The sequence below is a fragment of the Myripristis murdjan genome, chromosome 7 (assembly GCF_902150065.1).
Source record: "Myripristis murdjan chromosome 7, fMyrMur1.1, whole genome shotgun sequence".
In the NCBI taxonomy this organism is placed as follows: Eukaryota; Metazoa; Chordata; class Actinopteri; order Holocentriformes; family Holocentridae; genus Myripristis; species Myripristis murdjan.
This window is the reverse complement of record NC_043986.1, coordinates 30,150,506-30,164,237: the sequence shown is the minus strand read 5'-3', so window position 1 is coordinate 30,164,237 and position 13,732 is coordinate 30,150,506. Positions and strand designations below refer to the sequence as shown.

At 42.3% G+C, this 13,732-nt stretch overlaps 1 protein-coding gene across 2 annotated transcripts in view; it reads left to right on the top strand.

Moving 5' to 3' along the window:
• hdac7a (histone deacetylase 7a) overlaps nt 1-13,732 on the top strand; it is a 74,662-nt gene that overhangs the window by 28,948 nt on the left and 31,982 nt on the right. The gene's annotated exons all lie outside the window — the stretch shown is intronic.

Sequence of the window (13,732 nt, the reverse complement as noted above, 5' to 3'; positions counted from 1 at the left end):
CACTGAGGTGACTGAGACTGACCTCGGATCAGATAGCAGTGTGTGCGTGTGTGCATGTGTGTGTGTGTGTGTGTGATGTGAATGGTCTGTTGTGAAGTTTCCAGCTTTAGGGTGCGAGCAACATGCAGAGTGTTTATGTAATGTGAGTCTACATGTGTGTGCAGGCTTTCTTGTGCATGTGTGTATGCCAGACAAACCTTTGTCTGTCACTTTTGTGTCCTTGTTTGTCCATGACTGTGTGTGTGTGTGTGTGTGTGTCCCAGGCCAGAGCAGAGTGCAGAGTGTTTGCAGGAATGTAAATGTCTTCTTCCTTTGTTGTCCGTGCAGACAGCGGAGTGTGACTGTGCATATTCATGAAGCCGCCTTCCCAGGACGGTTGTTAACGTTTACAAAGAAAGGAATGCAGACGAAAGAGAAAATAAGACAGACAGAGTGCAAAAGAGTAAAAAACAGAGCCTGAGACACAGATAGAGGTCGAAAGGGAGAACTGGAAAGATGTATCAAGATAATGAGAAGTGAAGGAAGAGAACGAGAGGGAAAGAAGGGAGGGAGTGGGCAGAGGGACACGTCAGTAACACGTTGTTATGTCCAGTGGATAAAAATCTCCGTCTTGACATAAGATTCAGTCACGAATCAAGCCTGAAAATCTTGGTTCTGTTAAAACAAGTGAAAAAAAAAAATCTGCAAGTGATATGAGATGATTTAATTTGCTGTCACTGAATCACATTTTCTTGACACCAGTGGAGTGATTTGCCTTATTCTGTCTTTTTTCACCGCATCAGTGGTGGGAAAAGCACTGAAATGCTCCACTTAAGTAAAAGCAACAGAACCATAATGGAAAAACACACCAGCAAAAGTTAAAGTCTTGCATTCAGATACTTTTGAAAGATTTTAAATGCTTTCACAGGCCTTTAACTCTTTGAAACCTGAGCAAAATGGCTTGATTTCTTTCAAAAACGCGAGAAGAGACAAAAAAATGGTCAGACAAATAAGCAAGAAATTATTAGAGTTATAAGACAATGACCCAAAATTAGCCGCCCCCTTCAATTTTCAGGTCATCTTTCTTTCTTTCTTTCTTTCTTTCTTTCTTTCTTTCTTTCTGAGTGTGAAATTACTTATGCATTAACCTGTAAGAAATGTTTTAATGTTTTAATTTACACCCTGACAGTGCATCACACCTGGGGGTTTGAATGGAAAAGCTTCTTCTGCAGCCGTCAGTTAAATGTAGTTGAGTAAAAAGCACAACGTCTCCCTCTGAATTATAGAGAAGCAAAAATATTAAGTCCCATATAATGGAAATATTAACGTGGCATTGCCTCAAGATAGAAAGATTAGACCACAGATTGACTGACTTGTTAAGATGGACATTTTTTTGCACATGTTTCTGTACTGATGTCTCGGTATGGCCTCTCTGATGGGGAACCTTACCTCATTGCCTCATTATTTCCTGAAGTGTAGCAGTATTTTTTTGAACTGACCACTGACGAGTATATAAACCTGGACTCGTCATCCTCCCGGTGTTTTCTGCTTTACAACATGTTACTTTATGAGAGTTGTTAAAACCCGAGCTATGACAGGTATTTTCACACTGATCTAAACTCGCGGTGGAGTATCCGGTTTGGTGCGCACGCAGTTCAGTCTGAGTCAGTGATAGCGCTGCAGCCTCTGAATCCCGAAAGATAAGCCGATATCTGCCGGCGTTCTTATCAGCATGAAAAGCCTTTGCTGAAGATTGTAGCTTTTTTTTTGGGAGCCACCAGTCTCTCAACCGCTATCTGAAGCTATCAGGAGCCATCAGTCACCGAGTCACCGCAGTGTTTTTCGCCTGATAACCAGCTATCCAAGTCACATTTGAAATAGTTTGCGCTCTGGTAGCTCCACTTGAAAAATGCTCGCCATAAATCACAAACCCCACAAATCTGCTACACCAACAGGGCTAAAGGAATGTAAAGAGCCACTGGCTGATGCTGTTTGGTCCCACCGCAGCATGGACACCTCCATGGTTAGAAATAAGGAAGCATTTATCAGTGTGCGGTGGCTGCTTGTTGATAGAGGTTCACTGATACCTGTTTGTGTGTGTGTGTGTGTGCGTGTGTGTGTGTGTGTCCTAAGAGAGGAAGGGGGAGTTCTTTTGAGGTGGCTGCTGTGTTGAGTGGCTTTATCTGGATAGGGCAATGTGGAGAATGTGTTTGATGTCAGGGAGAGCAGTGTGTGTGTGTGTGTGTGTGCGTAAGAGAGCGAGAGCTGGGAGAAATCAATCCTTGAGATTTTATATACTCACGTCACACTCTATGAAAACTCATTTATATTACTCACACTGGGAAGAATGAGTCAGTCATTCGTACCGTGGCTGCTTCCACTTGTATGTGATGTGATGTGAAACTGATAGTTATTTACGAGTTTCATTTTTTTCCTCAGAAAGTTCACATTTATTGGGTAAGAGCAGCACAGTGGCTCGGTAAGTAGGAAAACCGCACTTCAGTGTGGCCTCAAGTCACCATGCAGGCAATTAATAATTTCCCTACAGGAATCTCGAAAGCATCACATGTAGAGGCAGTTTCAGACATCGTTGTTGCAATAAAGGAATTTGGTCCGGTCTTTTTTTTTCTTACAACTATGTGGCATGTAAGCTCTCACCGATGTGTGTCACAGTAAAAGAAATGACTGTTAACCCTGGATGGGTGTCAGATTTGTTGCGTTCACATGCCTTTCACAAGTATTTAAACATGCATTTCAAACGTGCAACAAGCATTTAACCCTTTGAACCTCGAGCAAATTTTTGTAATGTCCTGTAAATTCTCAGGCCACTTTTTGCGAAGTTGCTTATTTTATTTTTGGAGGAAATCAAGTGAATCTGTTTTCAGGTTTCAAAGCTGAATTGTGCAGTGATCCATGAAATTTGTGCTTTTGAAAATGTCGTCTCATCGACGTTGCCTACACTCACCGCTGTGGTGTCTGAGCTCTGCACTTCCAAAAGTTCACCTGTCAGTCAAACGGGGCGGGCGGGACTCAGTGAATCACTTCACCTGTGTTTGTAATGCATGTAATGTAAAAGCCGTCATGAACTCCCTGTGGGTTGAGTCACGATTGTTCTTTAGCCAGTAGTTAAAGAGGAGCCAGTCAGACACTTGTTTATCTGAGAATGTCACTGATTTTTTAAAGCTGATCAACCAAATATCTGGTGTGCTGGTCTCAGTAACATGGGACAGCCACTGGCGAACAGAGCCGGACCCACACCTGTGCAGCTGCATGTACATGATGTGCAGCCCAACCTGCTGAGCCAGCATGACTGCACAGTTTGTGTAGTTCAGCCGAGGGTGTTGCAGCACAGGCTCGAGATTTTGTTTGCCATCCAGCAGATAGAGTCACTATCATTTGTCAAAACAGACAGCACACCTGGTCTCTCTTCACCTGACAGACAAATCGAGGTGTGTGTGGGTGTGGGTGTGTGTGTACGTGCGTGTGTAATGAATGGTGTGCTGTGAAGTTTCTACCTTCAGGCGTATTTCTGCCTTGAGTCAAGTGGAGGATGAGAGGGACACATGGAATGTTTATGTAGTGTGTGTGTGTGTGTGTGTGTGTGAACTGTGTGTGACTCCTGGAGTGATTTTAAAGTGGTGTATTATTGGCGTGCAGACTTGGAATGCGGTGCAGATTCCTAAAACACCTGTTTGAGTCAAGCAGACGTGAAGTAGGATGTAAAAACTGTTTGCTTCAATTCCTGTTTTACGACCGCCGCACGACACACATAAATCTCTTTTAAAAAAAAAAAAGAAAAAAAAAAAAGAAAAAGAGAAACACAAAAGACAAAACAAAAAAAAAATATAGGATAATTGGGTAACCTGCATACCTGAAATACACACACACACACCCATACACACACAGGGGTTTGCACTGCTATACTTAAAGTGAACATTGAAGTGCATGCTGACATGTTTGCATGGTGTCTGCTATCACACATTATGGTGTATGCTAATGTTTACACTAAAAGGCTGCCTTCATTCAACAGTGCGCATGCTAACATGTTAGCATTACGTCTGTTGTCATTCAACAGATGCTATTGAGCATGAAGTGCACCATCATTCAGTGGTGTGTGTGTGCGCAATGCTAATGTGTTACCATGAAGTCTACCATCACTCATTCATATTATCGCTCAATTTTTAGCACTGAACACCAGAGTGAATGATCTACCAGGGACACGTGTGTGACTGTGTGTGTGTGTGTGTGTGTGTGTTCTCTCATCACTGACAGTAATGGCTCAATCAGCACAAAAACTCTCATTTTAATCCTAAACTGCCCGACCCAGCCGGCCCTTGTGTCACCAAGGACCAGTTAAAATAATTTCTTTTGATAGGATTTTCTGTGAGGTGCAAGAAAACACACATGTACACACATGAACACACACACGCACACACACACACACACATACAGAGATAGGCAGGCTGGGACTTAAAAGTCGATGACAGCCACACGCACTACCATGTACACTTGAACACTCAAGTATGCAGCAACGGAGCAACACCATAAATATATAAATAGTTTGGTGACAGTTGTAGGCAGGCAGACGGGGACACACACACACACACACACACACATGCACACACACATGCACATGCACATACACACAGAGAGCACAGTCTGGCCAGCTGCTTCGGAAGCAGAGGGCTTTTGAATGGGAGTGACAGCTGTGGATTCCTCAGAAGAGGGAGAGAGGGGGGAATGAAAGAGGGAATAGAAGGCAGCGAGAGTGTTTCAGTGGGAGTAAGAGATGGAGAGAGAGAGATAAAGGGAGAGAGAGAGAGGGAGAGAGAGGGAGAGAGAGAGAGAGAGAGAGAGAGAGAGAACTACTAGTTGCTTTTGTTATTTCTCTTCCACTATATTTAGATGTTTTGGCACTTTTCATGTCACATGCATGCCAGTGAGGCAGAGTGACAGACTGAATTCAACTGAAGGAAAGCGAGGGATGACAAAAAGAGAGGAGTGGGGGGAGGGGAGGGGGGGTTACCAGTTAAAGAGGAGTATAGAGCATGTGATTTTGACTGTCAGTATGAGAGTCTATACTTAGAGATCCTGTGTTGCACAAGGCTGATTTAGCAACTCTGTGTTTTTTTTTTTCTTTTTTGTGAAACAGCCCTCTCCTCCTGCACTCACATCTCACTCTGCGATCTGCAGCACTTTAAAACAAATACATATCTTTATTTATTTTATTTTTTTCTGCAAATACAGTAGCAGTCCAACCTATATCACGTTATTTCCTCTGCTCCGAGCTCTGGGTTGACTGGCAGCTCTTCACCGGGAGGAGAAGTGAAGTGCGACTAAAACCATCGGGAGAAAAACATCACAGGTCCTCACACACACTGACCGACTGACGGCTGCTCTCTTGGAAGTGTGTTGCAGGATATGATTTATTTCCCCAGCAAAGTGTAAGGCATTTAATTGACTTACATTCTTTCTGTAGAGCCTTTCCCTGATGTCACAGCTTATGCCTAACCCTAACCTCAACCTAACCTTAGGCTGACCTGAACCCTAAAGAAACAAGGCATTGCAGGACCAAAGATGGAGACAAAATGAAAACAAGGATACAACAACATGACACACACCTGCTGATTAAAGCGTTATGCTGCATGTTAAGTTAAATGCTAAGATTCAGAGTTGTGTTTAAGTCACATTTTGTTGCACTTTACTGTTCTGTACCAGCCTTTTTAAAAAAACAAACAAAAAAAAAAAGGAATATTCACAAAATATGAAGTGGCTCTAAGTCACCTTGCATTATACAGTGAGTTTCATTCAAGCCCATTCATTCCCATCTACAAGGTGAAATAGAAAAAAAACATAACTATTTTTAACCCCGCTGTCAATACTTTACTTACTAGTTTTCCATTCCAATGTGTTCGTGTGTGTGCGTGTGTGTGTGTGTTTGCATGTGTGTGTGTGTGCATGTGCGTGCGGTACATTAGTGTGTTGCCTTCAGGGCCACTGTTAGTCATTAATCTGCCTTGTTAATGGATGTCAGAGTCTTCAGCTATTCACTAAAGCCATACAGTGAGAGAAGAGAGGGAATGCGATTTAAAGGTGCAGTATGTAGTTTTGGGAAATAAATTTTAAACTCAGAGAAGTCAGAAAAGGTATATAACAGATATAGTATACTTTTTTATATTAATCTAAACAATCTATGCATGGAGAAGTTACTAGTTCATCATTAATGTTTACAATAGCAGGGTCTGCAACTTTGTTTACATGCATATTTACTATTCAGAAAAGCATCCTCTAGGCTTCTGTTTGATTTGTAGTGCTCCAAAATACATTTTGTATTTTCATTTGTTATAAAATGATATAGAACAATTTAAGAAATTGTACGTAAAGTAACAGGCGCTGCCACTGTAAACAAATATCTCCGGCAAAATCACCTTTCTTCTTGCTGTTTATGAACATTTGCTGTTTGTGCTGATGATTTTAAAGGCGGTGGCTGCGCTGTGTTTACTGTGCATGACATGTATTCCTGTGGGAAGTTGTGTAGCTGGAGCGTTGCACCCTGGCTCAGGGGCACTACGGCAGCAGTGGGGGGGAGTGGGAGAGGAAACAGGAGTCTAAACTCAGCTCTTAAACAGGAAGTGACTCTCGTTCTCTCATTGTTGTGTTTTTATAGACACGGCTTCCTGCCGGCCTGACCGCCCCCCGTTACCACGGTTACGATCCCTGTTGTTTATGGGATGGCTTGTAAAGTTCCTGCAGCGGCCAAAGATGTGAAATTACAGTGTTGTGTATATTGTAATCCTTGATGAATTTGCAGTGTAAGAGAAACGAGAATGAGCAGTCTGTTGTTATTGTAGATGCACTTTTGGACAATAATTTGTCATAATTGAATGAACTAAGTGCCTTTAAAGTATTACAGTATCTTACATGCAGTTATTAAGAGTTATGTTTTTCACCGTGTGATGGCAGGTTTCTTAGATGAATCCAGAACAGACTTAGTAATAAATTTCACTTTACTAAACACACTTCATGTCACTTAACTTTCAATGTCCTACTTTTCTTTTTTTTATTCTGCCCATTTATAATTTCACAACTTCCACTACCTGTACTCAGACACAGGCAGGCCGGGCTGTCTTTATTTATGTTTTATTTTGGTGTTTGAATCAGTGTCAAATTCAGATTCATCCCGTTAAAAACGTTTCAGCTCGAAGTTTCTGAAGCTTACTACCGTGCAAAGTGTTCGTTCACACTCGGGCAAGGTGTTACTTTTGTTTGACTAAATGATGAAATCAACAGTTTTACAGTGCAAACACTAGAGAGAGAGAGAGAGAGAGAGAGAGGAGAAGAAAGAGAAGGAGTTAAAGAAAAGAGGATGTGGCCGACAGTAAAAGATGACTGGAGGGGAGTGGAGCTCTCTGTCTAATTATAGATCCTGCAGAGAGCTGGCTGAGGCAGAAGTGCTACTGGGCTTTTCACACAGCCGGATATTTACAAGACAAACAAGGGTATGTGCGTTTTACTTCGTTTTGTAGTTTAGCCTGCGCGAGTGTGTGAGCCACGGCCGTTTGTTTGTGCATGCTGGGTGAATACGGGCCGATCAAACTCTGCGTAGTTCACTGTACACACTGCTGCACCCGGGATGTGGTGTGTTAAGTGTGTGGATTTGCATGTGTGTGTACGTCTGTGAGGTCTTGCCCACTCAGCCCAGAAGGAAATGAGAGAGGGGTTAACGAAAAAGAGAGAGATTGTCTTCTGTCTGTCACTGCTGTGATAACACTCCTCCTGTGCTACCATTACTCCCCATGCCACACGATGCCACAGGTGTGTGTGTGTGTGTGTGAGAGAGAGAGAGAGAGAGAGAGACAGAGGGAGAGCGATCGAGATAGGGGAACAGTCAGAGAACAATGTCAGTCTGTTTCTTTTACATGTATGTGTGGGTGTGGGTGATTGGCAGTGTGTGTGTGTGTGTGTGTGTGTGTGTGTGTGTGAGCTCAGTTACCTAACAGACAGCAGTCCTGGATGTTCATGGAAACATTCAGGACAGAGGAAACTGGACCCATGCTGCATTATACATCAGCCTGCTGTGTTACTGACACACACACACACACACACACACACACACACACACACATACATACACATACATTGTCCTGTACTGTTTGCTCACTGCTCGTTCTCTGTCATGCGCGCGCACACACACACACACACACACACACACACACACACACTCTATATGTATAAATGTGTGCTTGCGCCATCTCTCCCACACACACACTCTTTTGGTTCAGATTTGCATTCTTGCCACAGTCAATGATCCTTCACCACCTAGTCTGCCACCATATTCCCTATGGGCAGTTAAGAGAGTCTCACACACACACACACACACAGACACGCACAGACACGCACACACACAGTCAAACTCTATCATCGTCAATTTCCATATGGATGATGACTTGAAACACACCTTCCATTTGAATGAGTTAAAAATAGTTCACTGTGAGGACTCACCCTTCCACAGAAACAAATGGGCCTGGCTAACAGACACACACACACACACACACACACACACAGACACGGTATGGGAGAGGCTGTGTCAGGCCTATGACACTGGCCTGTGTGTTGCTGTAACCGTGTCTGCTTCGGGGCCGCTGGTTATTTTTGGCTTTGTTTAGCTTTGTTCCTGTGGGAAAGCTGTTGCGCATCTATAGCCTGAATATGCCAAGTGCCGCTGTTGCCAACGTGTTGTTAAAGAGCATTTACAAGGAACAAAACCACTTCTCAAATGTGGGAACACTTTTCAAATGTTAATTATGAATCAGGGGAGCGACGCAGATGAATCATGGTGACGCAACACTTCTCTAAAACCTTTATAACCTGAACCATAAAAGCCCCATTCATGCACGGATGATATTACCTGTGGATGTTCAGTGACTCGTAATAACTGGAGTTCACCAGTGGTTTTAATTCTGTGTCAATCAGCCAAGTCTTTTATTCATAGAGTAAAAATTACAGCACTTTCTATTGCATCATGGTGAATCAATGCACGGGTCCCTGATAATATTAATCCTCTACAAATAAAACTTGTAGCTATGATTCATTTTCGTCATGCAATTTCTAATGCACAGAGGCATCTATAGAGGAAAACATGAAGGCAAATGTTGAGTTGTATTTTGATCAATAAGCAGCTATAAAAACTTGACCTTTTGCAATTTTATCTGATGATCGTAGCAAATAATAATCCTGTATGAGTTGGGCTTCAGTATGAAAATTTGAACTGTTTTCATGAGCATATGAGTGCATTAAAATTCATCTACAGTTTCATCCACAGTAAACCTGAGCCTTAAAAATGATGAGAGCTAATTTCACTCATTCCTAATATAAATTCACTTTTTCCCCTCACATTTTTTTTTAAACGATTAACTGAATCTCTCTATGCAGATTTTGCTTCAAAATCAAAATCATCATTTTAAACCTTTATCAGTACAGGGTCACTTATTCATATGCATTTTTTGTAATGTATATAAATACATGGGTTGTGGCTTTCAGCAGTCATTATACGTGACTTGACTGAGTAGAATTTTAAGAGACATACTCTTTTTGACTCGAAACGTCCTTAAATCAACAGTAATCAGAAATCTTGAAGTGTGTCGAGCGGCGGCCCCGAGAGAAACCGGCCAGCAGACGATCTCAAATCCTGCCCCATAATTTACGGTGCACCGTGTTATTTTTTGCACATAATATAATGAGGCATCTCCACTCTGACAGTAAAAGAAAAGCCAAATTTGAACCAGTGGCTTTGACCTCGTGTTTGTTTGGTTTGGATGAAATGGGAACAGTTTTCTTTGGCAGAGAGCTGGGAATACATGCTGCAATCCTTCATTGGTAATTCCTTGCAGTGAACACACACACACACTCACGCGCACACACACACACACAAGTGTAAAGTGTTGCAAGTGCGTGCCTTGCTTTTGAACTGGCAATTGCTGGGAACAAATGCGAGCATAGACTTTATTTGCAGCAACACAAAGGAAGAGGGAATAAAGAGGTGTCAGGTTGCTGTTTCAGCTTGTCCCATGCAAGGAATCCTTTCAACACACACACACACACACACACACACACACACACGGAGAGATCATAATAACACGGACACATGCCTCCTCAGGCTCGAGGAGAAAGTTGGGGGGTGGATGCAAGCAGCGATGGAGGAGGAGGAGGAGAGAAGGATGAAGGGTGGAAGAGAAGGGGGGACCCCGGTGACTTTCTCAGGGGTATCAGGTTGTCATGTCGATCCCTCTGCTCTGACCTCTCCCCCACCACGCTCTGTTCCATTTTTCATCCTCTTTTCCCCCATACATCAACCCATTTCCTCTAATGCCCCCTGCCTACCTTCTTTCTCCTACCGACTTCGTTATCCAGTTGCACCAAGTTCAGACTATCTGCAGTGGAGACTCAAATCTAAGGCTTGTTAGGACACTTTTAAGTCTGCCGTCAATTCAAAAACCTAAATAAAAAAGCAAAGCAGGCCAAATCTACTTATGTCCAGTTGAACACAGCTAATGAAAGCTGTGAAGGATTAGGATGAGGATTAAGGGACACAAAGTCTGTCATTACACGGTGAAAAAACATTGCCACAATGACTGGATGTAAACCTTTAAGGCCTCAGATGTATAGAATTTTTAAATGATTTTTTTTTTTTTTTTTCTCCGCAAGGGCTCACAGATAGCCTGAGGTAATGCTGTCGTTATTTGCCAAAAGCAGTGGAGCTTGTGTCACTCTGTCTGCACACACTGAGGCGGAGTTGACAGCCAGCATAGTGCCACTAGTGATACATAGTCACACACACACACACACACACACACACACAGTCAAAACAGCACAAGGCAATGAAGCTATATTAGGATGTGGGGCCAGACACACAAAGTGGTGGCAACTGCTGAGTTGTTTGTTAACTCTCTGTGTGTGTGTGTGTGTGGGTGGGTGGGTGGATGTGTGTGTGTGTGTGTGTGTGTGTGTCACAATCTATCACCAGTGGCACTATGCTGGCTGTCAGCCCCTCCTCAGTGCGAGAAGAGTGCCTAGACTTGTATCTGCAGGTTGTAAAAGAGTGTTGACACTTTTGTCTTTGTAGTCTTTTATTTTCCTCTGTTCTCTCCTTTTTTTTTTTTTTTTACACTTTTCTACTTTTCTTCTTTTGTATTCTCAATTTTCTAATTCTGTTTTTGTTTACTTTTCTCCTCTATTCCCTTTCATTGCATGCTTTTTGTTATTTTTTCCTCCTCATTTTTCCCCCTTTCTTCAGTGTTTGTCCACTCCACCATAAGAGGGAGAGAGAGTGAGGGAGAGAGAGAGAGAGAGAGAGAGAGGGAGAGAGAGAGTTCACCCTGGTCTTACCTGTAGAACCAGTCCCTTACACACACATGTACATACACAAACACACACACACACACACACCTATGCACACAAAGACGACTGTTGTTGAGTAGTGCATTTTCGTTGTACTTTGCTGTGCCATTGAGCAAGGCACTTCAGCTCAGCTGTCTAATCTGTCAGATAAATCACCACGTTCTTGACGGCTCGCTGAGACACACAAAATAGCAACATGTATCGTTGGTGATTTCCATATTGAGACACACACACACACACACACACACACACACACACGGCTCAGTGTCCCAGCCTAAAACCTCACAGTTTCATCTCTGCATGTGTGCTGTCAGATCAGTAAGAGTAAGAACTAATAAGCCAACGCCTAAATGGACAGCCTGCCTCCCTCAGTAATCGCCATGGGATTTCTTGAAGCTACAACTGCATCAGTCAGCTATCTTAACATCATTTCATTTTTATGTTATATTGAATTTTTCAGAAAGGCAAAGTTTGGCCAGTTCAAGGTGACGTGTACACCTGTTTCTTCACAGAGTCCAGCATAAAGGAAAGTGTTTGAGTGCCATGGCCTGTGCCTTGCCAGTGGTTTTCAATTTAACTGCCAGCCCAGCTGCCAGGATAAAATGTTGGCATTTTATGTTTCTGTAAACCAAGGATATGTCAAAATGACATGTTTTCAGGTTTTGTTAGGTAGCATCAAACGCAGGAAAAACACCATTTTAGGAAGTATGCTGAGTGGTGGATTACACAGTCACCAAGACTTTGCTTTTGGACATTTTTTAACCTTGGCCATAACCTTTTCCTAACTTTCACCAAGTTGTCTTGCTGGCTAACGAAGCTACCAAATCAAGCAAAACTGGCAAAAGTAGCCAACAAGGTAACGTTAGCTGGAGTTCACGTGTGCACGAGCGTCAGCAGTCACGTGACGTCGATGTAGGCTCCACCACGTTGACCAGAAGTCATTTATAAGCTATAAATATTGATATGCAATGTGTTTTTAGTTCAGAAGTGTCAGGATTTCAATGCATGTGTTGGTTTGCAGAATGTAAAATGGCAACATTTTATTCTGGTGACTGGGTTGCATATGTAACATATCTGAACAGTGGAAACAGGTGTACATGTCACCTGAAAAAGTAAATCTAAAATAAAAAGTAAATGAAGTCAGGAGTGTTGGTCGGGACAAAACAAGACATTTGAGGACAACACTTTGGGCTGTAGGAGTAGTGACCAACATTTTTCACCATTTTCTGACATTTTATGGCCTAAACAGCAAATCCATTAATCGAGAAAATAATGGACAGATTAATATATAATGAAAATAATCATTAGTTGCAGCTGTAATGTTTTGTGTCCGTGTGTCTAGTGCATACCTTCCCAGCTCTTTGCCAAGTAAAACTATGTGATTCAAATCAAACCAACACGTGATCAAAACCACAGCTTCTAGTTTTATTTTTTCTCATATGAGTAGGACTATGATATCCTTATTATAGAGAGCTCGCCATCCTGTTCCATTTTTATTTTTCTTATTTGTGGTATTAATAATTCTAAAAGGGTCCCAGGTCCCAGGAAGGCAGGGCTGTGGAGGGATTCAGTCCTAGACCAGTTGTGGTGACAGTGGTTCCAGAGGTTGGGACTTAACCACTACACTGTTTTTGGATATAAAGCCATGTTATCTATATAGAACCATGTTATTTTCAGTTATTTTTGAATACAAAATGTGCAACATGTGTCCATTTACCAGGCAGCAGGGTGACTTAGTGCCCCGAGAGATCATCTTTCAACCAGAGGACCTGAGTTCTGTCTGTAGTGTCTTTGAGCAAGCACATTCATCAGTAAAAGCCACTTTTCCAGTGTCATCCACTGAGATTGACCGATTAATCCAAGTCTATTTTATTTTACGAATTAATTTCAATCACTTTTTGTGGCATAATTTCTTTATCAATGCGTGGAATAAGTGGAATAATGTTTCAGCACACTTAAAACATTCTTCAAAGAAAGCAGTGTTTCCGTTCACCTTTTCTACTTTGATACGTCATGAATCACACCAGAATATTTGGATGGAACAAAAGTGATTAGACAAGCAAGGAGCCATTATTTTAAATCAATAAATCATAATCAGCCTCAGACGATAAAGGAGCCATCAGCTGTTATGCATCCACACACTTTCTGACACACCTCTTTATATTCACAGAGAGATTTGGAAAGTTGAGATGACATCATTGTATCACTCTACGTGTGTGTGTGTGTGTGTGTGTGTGTGTGTGTGTGTGTGTTTGCAGTTTTCCCTGTGGAAACAAAAGGCCCTGTGTAGGTAAATGTTGGACCAGTGTGTGTTTTACTATTTATAGCCCAAGGGAGGCGGGGAATGGGAGAGACA